The 15794-nt window shown below is 42.7% G+C and overlaps 1 protein-coding gene across 7 annotated transcripts in view; it reads right to left on the reverse strand.

Moving 5' to 3' along the window:
* The window catches only part of GNAL (G protein subunit alpha L), a 141338-nt gene that overhangs the window by 80833 nt on the left and 44711 nt on the right, over window positions 1-15794 (reverse strand). The gene's annotated exons all lie outside the window — the stretch shown is intronic.

Genomic DNA, 15794 nt, shown 5'->3' on the forward strand with positions numbered 1-15794 from the left:
GCTTCTCGGGGGGAGGGGGTCCTCACCACTCCCCTGCCCTGTGAGCAACAGTACTCTGCATGTTTCTGGCACTCATGTATCTGACAGCAAAATCCCTAAGGAAAGTTTCTAAAGCTCCAGCACTTGGCAACACCTAAAAAGGCACTGTATATACATTTATGAATGTCACAAGAAAGGCAATTAGATAGTAGCTAATATTTATTGGATATTTACAGGGTGCCAGGAACAGTGCCAAGCACTGAGATGCATTGGTGCATTTAATTTCCATCACAAGATAAGCATTATTATTATCCCCATTTTACAGATGAAAAAACTGAGCACAGAGTTGTCATTTAAACTGCCCAAGGTTGGGGCCCCTGGGTGGCTCAGTCGGTTAAGTGGCTGCCTTTGGCTCGGGTCATGATCCCAGGGTCCTGGGATCGAGCCCTGCATCGGGCTCCCTGCTCAGCGGGGAGCCTGCTTCTCCCTCTCCCGCTCCCCCTGCTTGTGTTCCCTCTCTCTGTCAAATAAATACATAAAAATAAATAAATACATAAATAAATACATAAATAAACAAACTGCCCAAGGTTACAGAGTAGTGGCAGAAGACAAGAATCTCCGTAACGTTAAGGAACCTTTCCTCTAGCCACCAAAATGACTCAGATACAATTGTTTTAATACAACTATGTATGTAAAGCTATTATTATTAAATTTCTGCCACTATTTTGCTTCCTTTCTTTTCAAACAAGAGTCTGAAGACAAGATACCAAACTGACTATGGGAACTAGTTCAGAGACTGGTTACACAGAGCACTATCCTGTTTTCTCCCACCTCCAACGTACATGAGACTCTTCAGGATAACTACATATCAAATCCTTTACACAGACAGCTTGAGGTTCTCATTGTTACAACTGGAAACAAGCAAACGTGTCATGTCCTTGGCCACCAAGAATGTGTAACTTCGACCAAACAAGCACTGAAGCAGCTCGAATTAAATGGATCAGGGTGTGGGACATGGGATGTGCAGGCAAGGGGACGCCGAGGAGCCGGCGAACAGGATTTGCCACCTCTCACCTCACAGGTGGGGAAGGCTCTCACAGGAGATGGCTCCTTGGAAGGCTTCTGCCCAAATGTATGTTGAGACTAAGGACATGAGGAGAAGCACCTCAGAGGAGAGATGGTGATGAGAAGGGGGCACCACGTAGATGGTACTGACCAGAGTGAAGCAGAAAGGCAGGGGAGAGGGAGACTTCTGGAACAAGAAGAAAAGAGCCTCACCCTGCTGCAGCCTGGCCAGCAGTGGTGGCCTTCATCGACGACCCGCTGTACAAATGCAAGGCCATTCCTGGCAGCAGGGGATGGAAGGGACTGAAGCCTGGTGGGTGGCACTCAATCCCTTAAACCACATGAAACTGCATAGTGTAGGTCAAAAACGGCCATTTTTGACCAAAAAGGGCAGTTTCTTTTTTTATAATCTGTACATTTGTACCTTTTAATTCCCCTCCCCTATTCCACCCCTCCCCCTAGCTCCCTCCTCTCTCCTCTGGCAACCACCAAATTGTTCTTTGTATCTATGACTCTGTTGCTGTTTTGTTTGTTTTGTTTTGTTGATTCAACATATAAGTGAAATCCTATGATATTTATCTTTCTCTGTCTGCTTTACTTCAATCAGCACAGTACCCTCTAGGTCCATCGATGTTGTCACAAATGGCAAGATCTCATTCTTTTTCATGGCCGAGTAATATACCATTGTATATCCATTCATCTATTGATGGATGCTTAAGTTGCTCCCATATCTTCACTATTGTAAATAGTGCTACAATAAACATAGCACTGTGTATATTTTTTTGAATTAGTGCTTTTGTTTTCTTTGGATAAATACCCAGAAGTGGAATTGCTAAATCAATATGGTAGTTCCACTTTTAATCTTTTGAGGAACCTCCACACTGTTTTCCATGGTGGCTGCACCAATGTGCATTCCCACCAACAGTGCATGAGAGTTCCCTTTAATCCACATCCTCACCAACATTTGTTATTTCTTCTTTTTGATAACAGCCATTCTGACAGGTGTGAGGTGATATGTCCTTGGGGTTTTGATTTGTATTTCCCCGATGATGAGTGGTGTTTAGCATCTTTTTATGTGTCTTTGGCCATCTGTATGTTTTTGGAGAAATGTCTATTCAAATCCTCTTTCCATTTTTCATTAAATTCTTTTTGGGTTGAGTTATGTGAATTCCTTATATATTTGGGATATTAACCCCTTATTGGTTGAATCAGTTGCAAATACCTTCTTCCCTGCAGTCAGTTGCCTTTTCATTTTGTTGATGGTTTCCTTTGCTAAGTAAAAACTTTTTAGTTTGATATAGTCCCCCTGGCAATTTCTTATTATTCAATTTAATAGAGGATAAAAGTCTTCTATATAAATGCAGATCTTGCGTTTAATGAAAATGAGAAGAGAACTGAATGAGAAGATGAGAATGAAAATGATGAGATGAGAATGAAAACAATGAGAAGAGAACTGAACGAGGAATTAGGAGACTCTGTGTTCTAGTCCTGAGTCGACCTCTGGGTCAACACATCTGGATGACCCTAGACGAGTCTCTTAAAGTTCTGCTGTCACATCCTGCTCATCTATAAAGTAAGTCTACTGGACACACCTAAGTTCACTTCCAAGTGAAATGCTTCGAATCAAGGAGAAGCCACCATAAGAGTGTAGAGAAAGAGGCGCAGTCAAAATGAGGTGAAGAAGTCAACTGCCTATGAGCCAGGATCAACTGGGGTAAGAGTAGTGCTGAGGACAGAGCAAGGACTTGAAGTAGAACCCTGCAAAGATTCAGTCTCCCAAATTTCTAGGTCATGAAAACCACCAGAGAAGCATGAGTAGTCATTTGGCTTAAAGACAAAGTAGTTTCAATTTTATCCTCAATGAAATCAACTTGGACCATTTAAAGCAACCCTTTTATTGAGGCTCATATATTTTCTAAATTTTTTGTAGCTCTTTTCTATTACCTGTACAGCTGTTTTTATTTATTTCTATACCACAGCATTCCGACCATAACATTTTATACTGGAGTTAAGTATAAAAGTCTCCAGTTTAATTACCTAAAAATTAGCTTCAAGAGAGCCATGATGCTAAGAATGTCTCACCATGATACTTCTGCAGGACCAGACTCTTTCTGAATTCCAGTTGTGAGAAGGACTCCTTGGATGTGTCACGGTTTATACGTGGTACTGCTCCGGCCGCATTACCCTCCATCCCCAGCTAAATCAACTACCATATTGATTTAGCAATTCCACTTCTGGGTATTTATCCAAAGAAAACAAAAACACTAATTCAAAAAAATATACACATTGCCAAACTCATTCATTCTTCGAAGTCTGGTCCAAGCCTCACCTTCCCTGGGACAGTGAGGGGTCCACCAACTGCTCCCTCACAGGCGAATGCCACTTTTTTTGGCATGGACAACACATCTCAATGTGTCCTGGTTATTTATTTAAACCCTGTGCACCCTGTCACTCTTTCTGGGTACCCAAAAATTCACCTCAGTATTTCCAGTGCTTAACACAGCTCCTGACACGTTATCAGGTAATCATTCTTGAAGAACTGAATTGAATTGAATGCCTATTCAGATAAAACGGATAACGGTTAATTTGTAAGATAATATCTTCTAGTAAATTAGAGAAATTCATGTGATATGATGTACTAATTAATGATAACGTTTTAGCAGTAAAAATAGGAAGCACTGATGATAATCTTTATTGACTTAATTATTTTTGTTAAGATTTTTATTTGAGAGAGAGAAAGCACATGTGGGGGAGAGGGAGACAGGCTCCCTGCCAGGACCCCAGGATCACGACCTGAGCTGAAGGCAGACACTTAACCAAGTGAGCCACCAGGTGCCCCTTTATTGACTCAATTCTTTCAAGTAGATGCAGATGCCAGTTGGTGTCATTTTAGTTTCTCGGGTAGGTGATTACACAGCTTAACAAAAACAAATAAAAATACAATGGCTTAAGAACAATTTTAAAAAAACCCTAAAGAAATATAACACCTAGTACTTTGAAATGATATGTCATCGTTTAAATTGCATCGCAATAGGACATTTAGACAATGTCAAAATTTAGGAGATTGGGTAAGAAGAGGAAGCTTGAGAAAGAGGGGTTAGGGCTCCCCCAATAATTCTCAAATCAATCATATTCTCACCAAAGGTATTCTTTAGAGTTTATTGGGGGATACACGAATACACTGTTGTGGATAAAGATACATGAAACCTGATAATGACTCCATAAAACTGCTAACATTATTTTTTTATAAAAATGAAAACACAAGTAGCAATTCTTGTTTTTCTACAAATACTCATTTGACTGAGATTGCATAGATGGTTCTAGAACCCAGTTGAGAATCAGGGGTGGTTAACACTCATTTTTGAAACCAAATGGCACACTCTTATCTGATGGATGGATGGAAGTAGGGGAAGAAAAAAAAGAGAAAATGCCCGTTTTCTTTTTCCAGAGATAACTGGAAACGTAGTTTTTGCTGTGATAACATCTTTCATTCCTTTTAGGTCTTTTTGAAGCACAATCATTGAACTAAATGTAATATGTTGAAAACAGTGTTCATAACTTACATAATACTTTGTGCAGAATTCAGCCTCCGTGTGTGTGTGTGTTGTAGATGTGTATGTGGAAAAATACGGAGGATAAACAAGATTTTGGTAAGGTTCATGTCACCTCAGTGTGGGATGAGCAAGTTCAAATGGAAATGAATGAATGAACCAGTATATTTATCTTTTCTTCTCCTGTATTTATGTGCTGTATAGAATGAAGAAAACACAATGAGCTTGAACAGTTTTTACTACTACCGTTTCCTTAAACACTAAGTAATTATGTGCGTGTGTAATAAATCGACTGCCACAACTGTGACTTCACTATTTAAGCTAAAGGAAGACAGTCTGTTTTTCTGAACACCGTGGAACCCAGTCGGTAGACCATGGGCTCACCCTGGGTTCAGCCAAGTTCACGGCTCCCGCAGTCCCAAAGGACAGTGAAGTGGCTACTCTGGCAAACGGATCTCGATTTTGCGATGGGGATATGCTTCCTGACCAGGGGAGTGCACATGTGAGTCCGTGGATTGCCACTACCTCCTCCTGTCTGTGCTCTCCTGTTCAGTCCCCCAGCAGCCATGCTCCAAATCCACAGAGTGTCATGTTTTTTAATGAAACAAATAAAAAGTGTTCCAGGTGGGTTGGCAGCCTGCGTCCCATCTCCCTAACCCTCCATCTCCTTTCAACACCCAGCTTGACTTGAGCTAAGCTGGCTCCTCCCACCATGGTCCTTAGCTCTTCCCGCTTTGCTGATGAAAACACAACTCTCCCAGGAGCCCCACCACATCGGTGTGACTGTGAAGCCTTTGGTCTGAGCCCTGTTATCCTTAGGACTCTTCTCTGTGTAGCTACACAATTTCTGGTCTATCCCACGTGAGGAAGCATGGCATTATACAACACTGGGTTGTTCATTCATTCTATAGCACATACTGTAGATTGCTGTACGTACATCTTGTTTCTTCACTAAGACATCAGGTTCCTGAGGCTAGAAGTCTTGTAACTTTGTGTAACTCTCAGTCCCAAGTACAGTGCTGAGCACATGGCAATTACTTTTTGGTGACTTTAGCACAAATTTTTGAGCATAATTCTGTGGCAAAGGCCATGGCAAGCAAGGAGGAGATGGTTCCTACCCCCAATAAAGACATGTTTATTGGCAAAACACAACATGACCATGACCTGAGCTTTAAATAAAAAGGACAGGTAAACATTTGAAATCATGACACATAATCTGCTTTCTGAGTGAGTTTAAGCCTTGTTAATTGGAGGAATTTAAAGGGAGCAGATAACTCCTTTCTTTGGTTATTGTAACCCCTTGGCATTTGCTGAGTACTTACTAAGAGCTCAAAACGGACCTTTGGCAAATCAGTATTTAGATAAGGACAGACAGCATCCAAACTGTTCTGGGAATCTTGTTTAGGTACAGGCAGGTTTTGCAGGTGGTAAAGCAAGAACCAGTGGGAAGGAGGGACAACGTGCAATGTGCAGATGGAGGTAAGCATGTCACATGGGAGGAAACCAGGGGTTTATCCTTGTGCAGAAATTTCAAGGGCTGGGAAGTGTGGGAGGGGCAGAATGTCCTAAAGCCAAGAAGGAATACTACAGGATGGGCATAGAATGAACGGGGACCTCATGTGAGAAAGGGCATGCAGTCTGACCCTAAACGGTCAGAAAAATAGCCCCAAAGGGCCACCAACTGCTCTGACAGGTTATTCCACGCAGACCCTGAAGGTCAAATGCCCTCCAGGTAGTCTGCTGGGGTTCATTGTATATGGTAAGGTTCCCCTTAGAGGCATGAAGGCTGCGGCTTCTACCCTTTAAAACATGGCTATTTAATGGATGCCTAATACAGTTTTTCTATATTTTTATAATCAAGTACTCTGGCATTTTGTCTAAGCTCCAAGACAGTTTCCTTACAATTTAATGTTAAATCTTTAATATTACATTTTATTTCAAAAACATTTACTTGGCAATTCAGGCTGGATATCTTCTCCATACCAATAAGATTAACTGCAATTGTGTTTCATAACTGACTACTCACTATGAGATAAAAATACGTTACAAGGATTGCTCTCTGAGGGCCCTAAATTAATTTTATGCCACACTGGTTGTCTCTGGGTGTGAGACTGCGTGTCTGGGGCCGAGAGTAAGAGAGAGACTTTTCACTCTTTTATATCTTTTGGATGTTGTGCCGTATACAAATACGTCCTATTCAAAAAAACCCCCACAAATACAACTTCAAAAATGAAACTGCTTTGTGTAGTGAAAATGTTATGCATAAAGTCGATTTAATTTAATCCCAATGCTATAATAGAGGCAGAATAAAAAAATGTACAGGATTATTTTAAGAGGTGAGGAAAAAACCCCACACATTCTGGATGATGTTCTCATGCAAAATGAAAAAAATTTAAAAGTCAGTGTTTTAGAGAAATCTTTTCAGGAGTAAATTCATTATTCTGCCTCTTAAAACCTCAGTGTACCTTTCTCACAAATCATGTGTTACCTCATTCAAGGCTTCATAAGACAAAAGAATAGCCTACTTGTCCGCACCTTCCACCATTTTCTGAGAGAGAGCTGCAAAGTTCAAGACATTTTTTCTCAGTTACATAAAACTGCAATGATAAGGACAACATGCTTTAATGCTAAGGTATTTTTAATGTCATATTCTTCTGGAAAGAACAAGCGTCCTTTGAAGTGAACTTCTGCTTTGGTAAGCCTACTGACAAACTCCCAATACATCAAAATTTGAGGTGAGCTTTGACAACAAAAATCTCACACTTTCAAAGGATTTGAAGTTTCAATGACATCTTCCTTAAGGAATTAAAAAAATACGGTGTCTCACTTTGTGACCCTTAAAATGTATTGGGAATTTAAAAAAAACATGTTGCCTTACTTTGGGGCCGTTCAAATGTATCTTCTGTAAGGAAAAACACTTTAGGGAAGAGTTGCCTTGTGGCTCCAGCCTGGATTTCTTGGTGTGTTGGTATAGACCAGGGGTCTTTCCGCACGCTTTTATTAGTAAGAGCACAGAATGATACACTTTTTATTATGCGAAAGGCAGCATCATGATCTACATTGTATTTGGTTTTCATTATAGTATTTAGAAGTAGCCAAAAAAGTTGCTAACAGCTTACCCCCTTCAATATATATTGCACATAAAATTTATTAATCTGCTAAAATTAGACAGTGGGAACGTTTTGATAAGAACAGGGTATTTATTTATACAACCCCCCAAAACATTCTTAGAACATACTTAGGAATTACAGAGGGGAAAAGGGCAGCAGACCCCACCTTCACGAAGAGATTTATTGTTAATGTCCGTGATGCACTAGGAAGGACACAAGGTCACTCCTGTGCTTTTGCTGCCAAAGCCCTAACTGCATCTGGTCACAACAAATCAGATGAGCCACAGTGAGGGCACTGCACAATAATGTCTGGTCAATGTCATGACAGAAAGGAGGGCTGAGGAACTGATAGTAAAGGAGACACGGACATTAAATGTAGTGCTTGATGCTGGATTGGATTATTGACCAGAGTTATCATTATCATTATTATTACTATAATTTCACTATATTACTGGGGCAACTGGTGAAATTTGAATAACATTTGTAGGTTACAAAACAAGAGTGTATCAATGTTAAATCTCTTCATTTTGATAGCCATACTGTGGAAGGTAAATCCATAGCAGAGTATTAGGTAAAGGAGCACACTGTCTGCAATCAACTCTGGAACGGTTCATGAAAATGTGTGTTAGTGTAGATAGGAGGGGAAAGCAAATATGGCCGACTAGCTAGTGATGAATCTGTCTGGTAAGTGTCTGGGAGTTCTTTGTACTACTTTTGCATTTTGGGGGTAAGTTTAAAATTGTTTCAAAATAAAAAGTTATCTTTTGTTAGGAAAACCCTTATGATAACATTTCAAAGAAAAAAACCAAATTTTTAAAAAGCACCCTCATTGAAGCTCCAGTGTAGTTGATGGCTCTAACGGGAATATTTTATTTAAAATAATTGCAATTCCTGGGCGCCTGAGTAGTTCAGTTGGTTGGGCGACTGCCTTCGGCTCAGGTCATGATCCTGGAGTCCTGGGATCGAGTCCCGCATCGGGCTCCCCACTGCTTCTCCCTCTGACCCTCCCCCATCTCATGCTCTCTCTGTCTCATTCTTTCTCTCTCAAATAAATAAATAAAATCTTAAAAAAATAAAATAATAGCAATTCCTTTCATTAGTATTCCAGATGTGCAGAATGAACTATGGGGGTTCCATCCCTCCTTGTGTTTTGACATAAGCAATGTAAGGCTTGGAAGTAGGTTTTTGACAGAGGAAATGCCCTTTGCCCAAAAACAGATGAGCCCTCAGAGCACCATGCAAGAGCAGACATGCAGGAGTGGCCTCTTAATGAATTCAGGAGTGGTCTTTCCAAAGACAACTTGCATTTTGTCACTCCCTGACTAGAATCACTGGATGATTCTCCATTGCCTTGAGGAGGAGGCCCAAATCCTCTGGCCTCAGCTCGGCATGAAGCTGGTCAGGTGGGGCCCCCTCATATACTTCCAATAGCTCTCTATAAATACCTCTCTTGTAGTGTTATACGATACCATCAACTTTGTTTATAAGTCTGTATTCCCTCTAGATGATAAGCTCTTTGAGGATCTTGGTATCCACAGACATGTAAGTTTGTTGACTAAACATTGAAGAAGCAAGGGGAGCTAGGTAACCTCTTGCTCATCCACCCCTTCCCCTCAGCAGCACCTTCACACTCAGTTTTGGCAAAAATGGTCTTGGGGATCATCAGTGTTACCCACGGAAGACTGCTGTTTAGACTACTCTGTTACAAAAGCCTCTCACTGGAAAAATAGCCAGGGAAGCCATGTTCCATCTTTGCCAACTACCAGGGTGCTCCACACACAGCAGGAAATCATCAAACTTCCTGCCTCCCTGGCAAGTTCGTTCCCTCTGTTGCTGCCATTTCCTCAGCTGGAGCTCTCAGGCTAGATGGTCTCTAAGGCCTCAGCAACCATCTATTTTCAACACCCCTGTTTTTAAAATATGACTTTGACAACACCCTATAGAATCAATATGGCGGCCTTGCTCCAAGACACAGGCACTCACCACTTCCAGCAAACTTCAGAAAAGGAAAAAAACCCACAAAAAACCCAGCTTTGCAAATTAAAAAAGGAATGGTTGTTATTTTTAAAAAATAATTTTTCTAGGATTTTTTTTAAACTGGAGAACATACCCTAGGACATTTAAAATATTTTATTTAGAAAAGGTCAAATGCTGGTAACTTCCCTGAGGAGACACCTGTTCTTGAAATGCGATGTATTTCAGTGTTAACTCCCCTTGCAGAGGGAGGGGGTGTTTCAGGATACAGCTCATCTTTCTATTATTAGAAAGCCTGTGTTGGGGTGAGCACTGGGTTACAAGAATGGGCCAGAAACTTGCTGGAACTTGTGGCAAAACTGGGCAGAGATTGTAGCCCCAGGGAGAAAGGTGAAAAGTCTGACAGAGATCTGGCAGATCTAGGGCAGTTCCAGTGGCCTCAGAGAACCTGTCGCTAGTCAAGGCACAGAACAAAAGGGGAGGACAAAGACGGGCAGAACTGGTGGGAAAGGAGGAAGACCACTGATGTCACTTCCAGAAAATCTGACTGGAAGTAAATGAAGGAGGAGGAAGAGGGCTGAGATCCGGGGGGGCTTCGGGTGACAGAGGCCAAGTGGGAGACTGGCTGGGAGATGGCCCATCTGGACGTCGGTGCTTTGAGGAAGCATGCAGGCCAGCGTTCCTGAGCAGTCAGGGCCAGTCCATGGCTTGGCAGCTCGTTGGAGATAATTAGAGACAGCTCCTCCCAGGTATGTTGTGAGGTGTTGGGGACATCAGCTCTTGGCATGGACAGAGGACACGGTTTATAGGTGCTGGCTCAACGCAGGGCTGCAGGGTGGGGCTGGCCGGTGGGGGAATAGCTAGAGGGTTCAGTTGTCTCCCCCCCTGGACCCAGAGACGGTGTGCAGGCAGCTGGGTGTTCATCTGAGGCCAGCAGGGCTCAGGATGATGGATGGTGATGAAGAGTGCCTACCAGGCACACTGGCACCCAGTCAATTCCAGAGCCCCTGCCCTTCTACACAGCAGTAATGCTAATCCTGCAGGTGCACCTCCCATGTGCCAGCACTGCTTCAAGCCTCCTAACAACCTCACGTGGTCGGTATTGTGATCACCTACCCCCATTTTACAGTTTAGAAAAGGCAGACATCAATAAGGTGATTTGCTCAAGGTCACATAGTGCCAGGGCGGTCAGAATCTGTGCCCAGGTAGTCTGGCTCCAGTATATTCCCTTGAGACAGGGACACTGTCCAGTCCGCAGACTCAGAGGTCGCGGGCAGGTGTCTCTGGAGCACTTCCTGCCCCAGGCTGACGCTCTTTCTAGGTCCTGCCTTGGCCCTTGAAAGCGCAGAGGCAGCCTGAGCCCCGTGAGGCCCGTCTCCCCTGGGGCTCTGGTTCAGGGCAGTCAGCTCCCTGTCTTGGTGGTTCAGGACCCTGCCAGGGGCAGCTGAGATGGGAGAAGAGTGAGCTCGGAGCACAGCCCCAAGGCACCCCTGTGTAGTCATCCCCGTTTATTAAGGGCATCTGAAATGATCCAAGATGACTTTTCTCTCCGATGCCATAGATACAGATCTCTAAGAGTTTCAGAGTACTGTGGAACATACAGTCGTAGTTCCCACATTTTACACTTTCAATGTTTCCTTTCTCTTTTAAAACGCACACTAAGCCTCACTCCCTCCAAAGACAAAGAACAGGGTGGATGCTTGGGAGGTGGATCTAAATGCCATCTTGAGTGAAAGTGCCGGTTTACTGTACGGAGGGGAGCCTTCCTTTCAGTAACGCAGTGTGATGTCCCAGGGGGCCAGTCCCCTGACTTGTTACACCCACAGCTCCCTAGAGAAGTGGACAGAGGATTCTGTCAGATTCTAACAGGCACTCAGGAATTGTTTTCAGTGTGCCCAGCTGTGGGGTGTGAGTTGTCGGGGGAGAGGACGGGGGGCAGCCCGGAGAGAAGAAGCCTGTTCCCTGGGAGCTAACACAACTGGCCTGTCATTTTCCAACAACAGCTCTGGGGAGCCCAGAGGGCTCTGATGAGGTTCAGGGGCAAATGCTGGGGTCCCGTGTGGAGACGGCAGCTTGGGCTCCAGAGGGAAAACCTGCTCCTACCTGATATAGACTGTGGGCTTCAAAGACTTTTTGGATGGTGTTCGTGGGGGGCGGGGATGAGAGAGATCAGTGGGTTAAAAAACACTATAGACGCTAGACTACTAACCTGGATGACGTGAGTTCCGGAATTCTGCGAGCCTTCGCCAGAGGACAGGACAAGCACTCGGGCGGGAGCAGCTGAGCGCGCCTCACCATTGGACGCTTCGCTTCCCGCTCTTCCGTGGCGTGCGCGCGCACCCTCCTAAGGGCCACTCCCGGAAGCCCCGCTCCCACCGCTGTTCTCACCGCGTGGCGGGCCGCTAGCTCCGGATCACGTCTTTAGAGAGCCGCGGATCTAAGACCCACAGCGGGCAGCCAGGCTCCCAGGGCCTTGCCCCTGTGCACTGCGGGGAGCCAGCCTATTCCTTAACCAAAAGCCCCGTGTACTTTTACCTGGGAGGAGCGGACAGGACAGTGTCATTCTCGCTCTCTGGGTCTACACTGACATGCAGTTCTGATAAAACGTCAACGTAGGACATGCCAGGTGGTCCTGACAGAGCACTGATCAACACGTCAGACTGCTGTCACATTTCTCAGGAAGCCTTAGTTTTCATCTTCCCCTTAAAATAACCTAGCAAACTACAATGTTAAAAGAGCTAATAAAATACCCACATTTTAAGAAGAAAAAAAAAACCACACACATGAATTAATAGTTCAGTTGAATTAATTGCTCTTTGGTATCGTGCTAAGAGTTTTTTGGGAGGTGGAGGGGGAATCTATCATGATCGTCACCTGAGACTATTTTCTATCACCTCATGTGTAGATGAACTGGATGCAAAGGCATGGTGCCAAGGGGTTCCTGGATGGACCCTAGTCCACAGAAAGACAATTTTGGATATATGCATAAGAAAAGAACTAACTAGGCACCTATCAATGAATTATACCACCCCACACCAAGCTGCTCCATTATCTCACATGTGGATCGCTATAACTGATTCCCAGACCATTGCTCCACTGCAACCTTGCCTTCCTATGACCCATTCTCCACCTACTGCCAGAGTGATCTTGATAAAACACAACCAGGTCATGTAATTGCACTGCTCAGAGCTCTCCAGAGGCTCCCCAGATCAATACAGACCTGGCCTATGAGGTCAGGGAGGTCTGGCCCTGAATGCTTTCTCTAATCCCCACAGCAACTGTTAGCTGGCTGGGCACTATTCACTATCTATACCAGCCTAAGTTTTAACCTAAGTTAAAACTTAGGTTTCCTATAGTTCAATTGAAATTCAAGTGGAGGGGCACATGGGTGGCTCAGTTGGTCAAACAGTTAAGCCTCTGCCTTCAGCTCAGGTCATGATCTCGGGGTCCTGGGATTGAGCCCCTTGGTGGGCTCCCTGCTCAGTGGGAAGTCTGCTTGCTTCTCCCCACCTCTCTCTCTCAAATAAATATATAAAATCTTAAAAAAAAAAAGAAATTCAAATGGAAGGCAATATGAACAGCAAAAAAACCCAAAACCAAAACCAAAACCAACCAAAACCAAAACCAAAAGGTAAACTTAAGTGTAATATTTTTAGAGAGAATCATTAAGATACTCAAGATAAGGTTAGACTTTGTATTATAATGGGCAGTTTCATGTAATTTTAAATGTATATTCTTCTAATTTTTCCTTCTTAAATTAAAGAACTCTGAAGTTAATTTTTTATGATAAAATTATTTTATAGCTACAAGAAAATGAACTTACGACCCTTAAAGAATTGGACTGTGACACCAAAAGACTTTCTCAAGGATTCAATCTCAAAAAGTCCTAGAATTAGTAAATTTGTGTTATGTTTACTACTAAGATAATTGATTTAGCTCTATTTTTATGACTTCTACAATAATATACATTTTCTTTAAATACAAGTTAATTTTTTCCAAAAGTATCAAGTGTTATTAGTATATAAGTGAGAGATCTGTCTTAATATCTTTTTCAGTGAGGGTCATCAAAATGTAAATTCAAGAACTATTCAATTTACTGATATAAATGATGAAAATTTCAGGGCATGATGGAATATATGTTACTGAAAATTGTGTGCACATTAAAATAAAAATAGCATTTTCAGAAAGAAAGTTATAAATTTAGGTATTAATTTCCTTATTTACACAAGTGTTGACTCTATTATAAACATAATCACATTGGACACAGCACAGGCACATAAGACAACAGAATGCTGGCTTAAAACCTACCAAAAAGAAAAAAAAAAAGCATTATCTCTGAAAGAGCATAACTGCATTTGTGTCTGCTGGGTCCTAGTTCTCTTTTATTTTATGGATAATGAATTACGGTTTCTGATAATCATTTTTAAGTAGCCTTAACACGTCTATGTAAAAATGTGTGTTCAAAGGAAATGGTTTCTCGAATTTTTTTTTTTTTATTAAAAATATTCATGATTTAGCTCAAAAAACACTTTCACAAGTTAGGTACTTTAGATCCTTTAGAATCCACCTGGGAATGACTATTTCTGAACTTGGGGTTGAGTATGAAATCCCTCATTGTTTGTGAGTCTATCATATGAAGAGAGAAGATTTGTGATGAAGACATCTCAATTCTAATTTCTCATTACATGGTAGGAATAACTTTTTCCCCTAAATCAGAACCATATTATATGGGATGTTTTATGATTACTTTCAGGCAAATATGACAGGAAAAATTTGAGAATCTAAGTATGTCTCTACATATGTAAATCTAAAATTGAATGGGGGAGCGCCTGGGTGGCTCAGCCCTTAAGCGTCTGCTTTGGGCTCTGCTTTGGGCTCAGGTCGTGATCCCAGGGTCCTGGGATTGGGGCCCCTCATCCAGCTCCCTGCTCGGTGGGGAGCCTGCTTCTCCCTCTCCCACTCCCCCTGCTTGTGTTCCTGCTCTGGTTGTCTCTCTCTCTCTCTGTCAAATAAATAAATAAAATCTTTAGGGGTGCCTGGGTGGCTCAGATGGTTAAGCGTCTGCCTTCGGCTCAGGTCATGATCCCAGGGTCCTGGGATCGAGCCCCACATCGGGCTCCTGGCTCAGCGAGGAGCCTGCTTCTCCCTCTCCCTCTGCCTCTCTCCCTGCTCATGCTCTCTCTCTCTCTCTCTGTATCTCTGTGTCTCAAATGAATAAATAAAATCTTTAATAAATAAATAAATAAATAAATAAATAAATAAATAAATAAATAAATAAAATCTTAAAAAAAACTAAAGTTGAATGGGAATGCCACCCCTGATTTCAGCTAGGACCTTTTAGTTTGGGGTGACTTCTTCCATATATACAATGTCACACAGTACTGGGGGACATCCTATAGCTGTAGCTGGCTGAATCACTGCTTTAGTCCTACCCGCTACACCCCTGTCCTGTCATCTCCTTTACCGCCTCCAAGCCATCCAGTTAAAGACACAATTCAGTAAAAAAGTGTGCCCGCTGTGCCAGACACCCCAGCCCCCTTTTCTAGCCAGTTTGCCACCTCTAACTCCTTCCTGTTAGAAATTCCAGAGCTCTCAGGGGCTACACTGGAATGCTTACAGATGCAAAAATCACAGGAAAGGATGCAAATAAAAGCTTTCAAAAGGGTCATTCTTATCTGCCATCCTGCTACAAAGCTTCCACAACAAGGGTGCTCTGCTGCAGAGTCAGGGTAGGGGCGAGCATGTGCACACTGCCCCAGACTTCAGTCAGAGCAGGGCAGGACCTGTCTATTTCACACACTGCCTTCTCTATCACCTTCCTTTCGAAGGGGGGATTGTGAGAAAGAAAAATGTCTCAAGAGCACTGTGCCAGGCAAAGAAACCTTTAAAATTCTGTTACTGTTGGGTACACACACACACACACACACACACACAAATATGCTCTTTTGGTACAACTGTAAGAAAAATGACTTTCTGAGAAATTTAACAAATATATTTTCCTTTGACACATGCTTAATCAAATGACCAAATAACAATGCTTTAAAGATATGTACATATACCAAACAAGAAAAAATTACTATTCATTTTACCCTTTCACATAAGCAATACTGTTACC

This window comes from Callorhinus ursinus, unplaced genomic scaffold (assembly GCF_003265705.2).
Source record: "Callorhinus ursinus isolate GAN/ISIS: 27379988/994484 unplaced genomic scaffold, GSC_fseal_2.0 scaffold86, whole genome shotgun sequence".
Taxonomy (NCBI): Eukaryota; Metazoa; Chordata; class Mammalia; order Carnivora; family Otariidae; genus Callorhinus; species Callorhinus ursinus.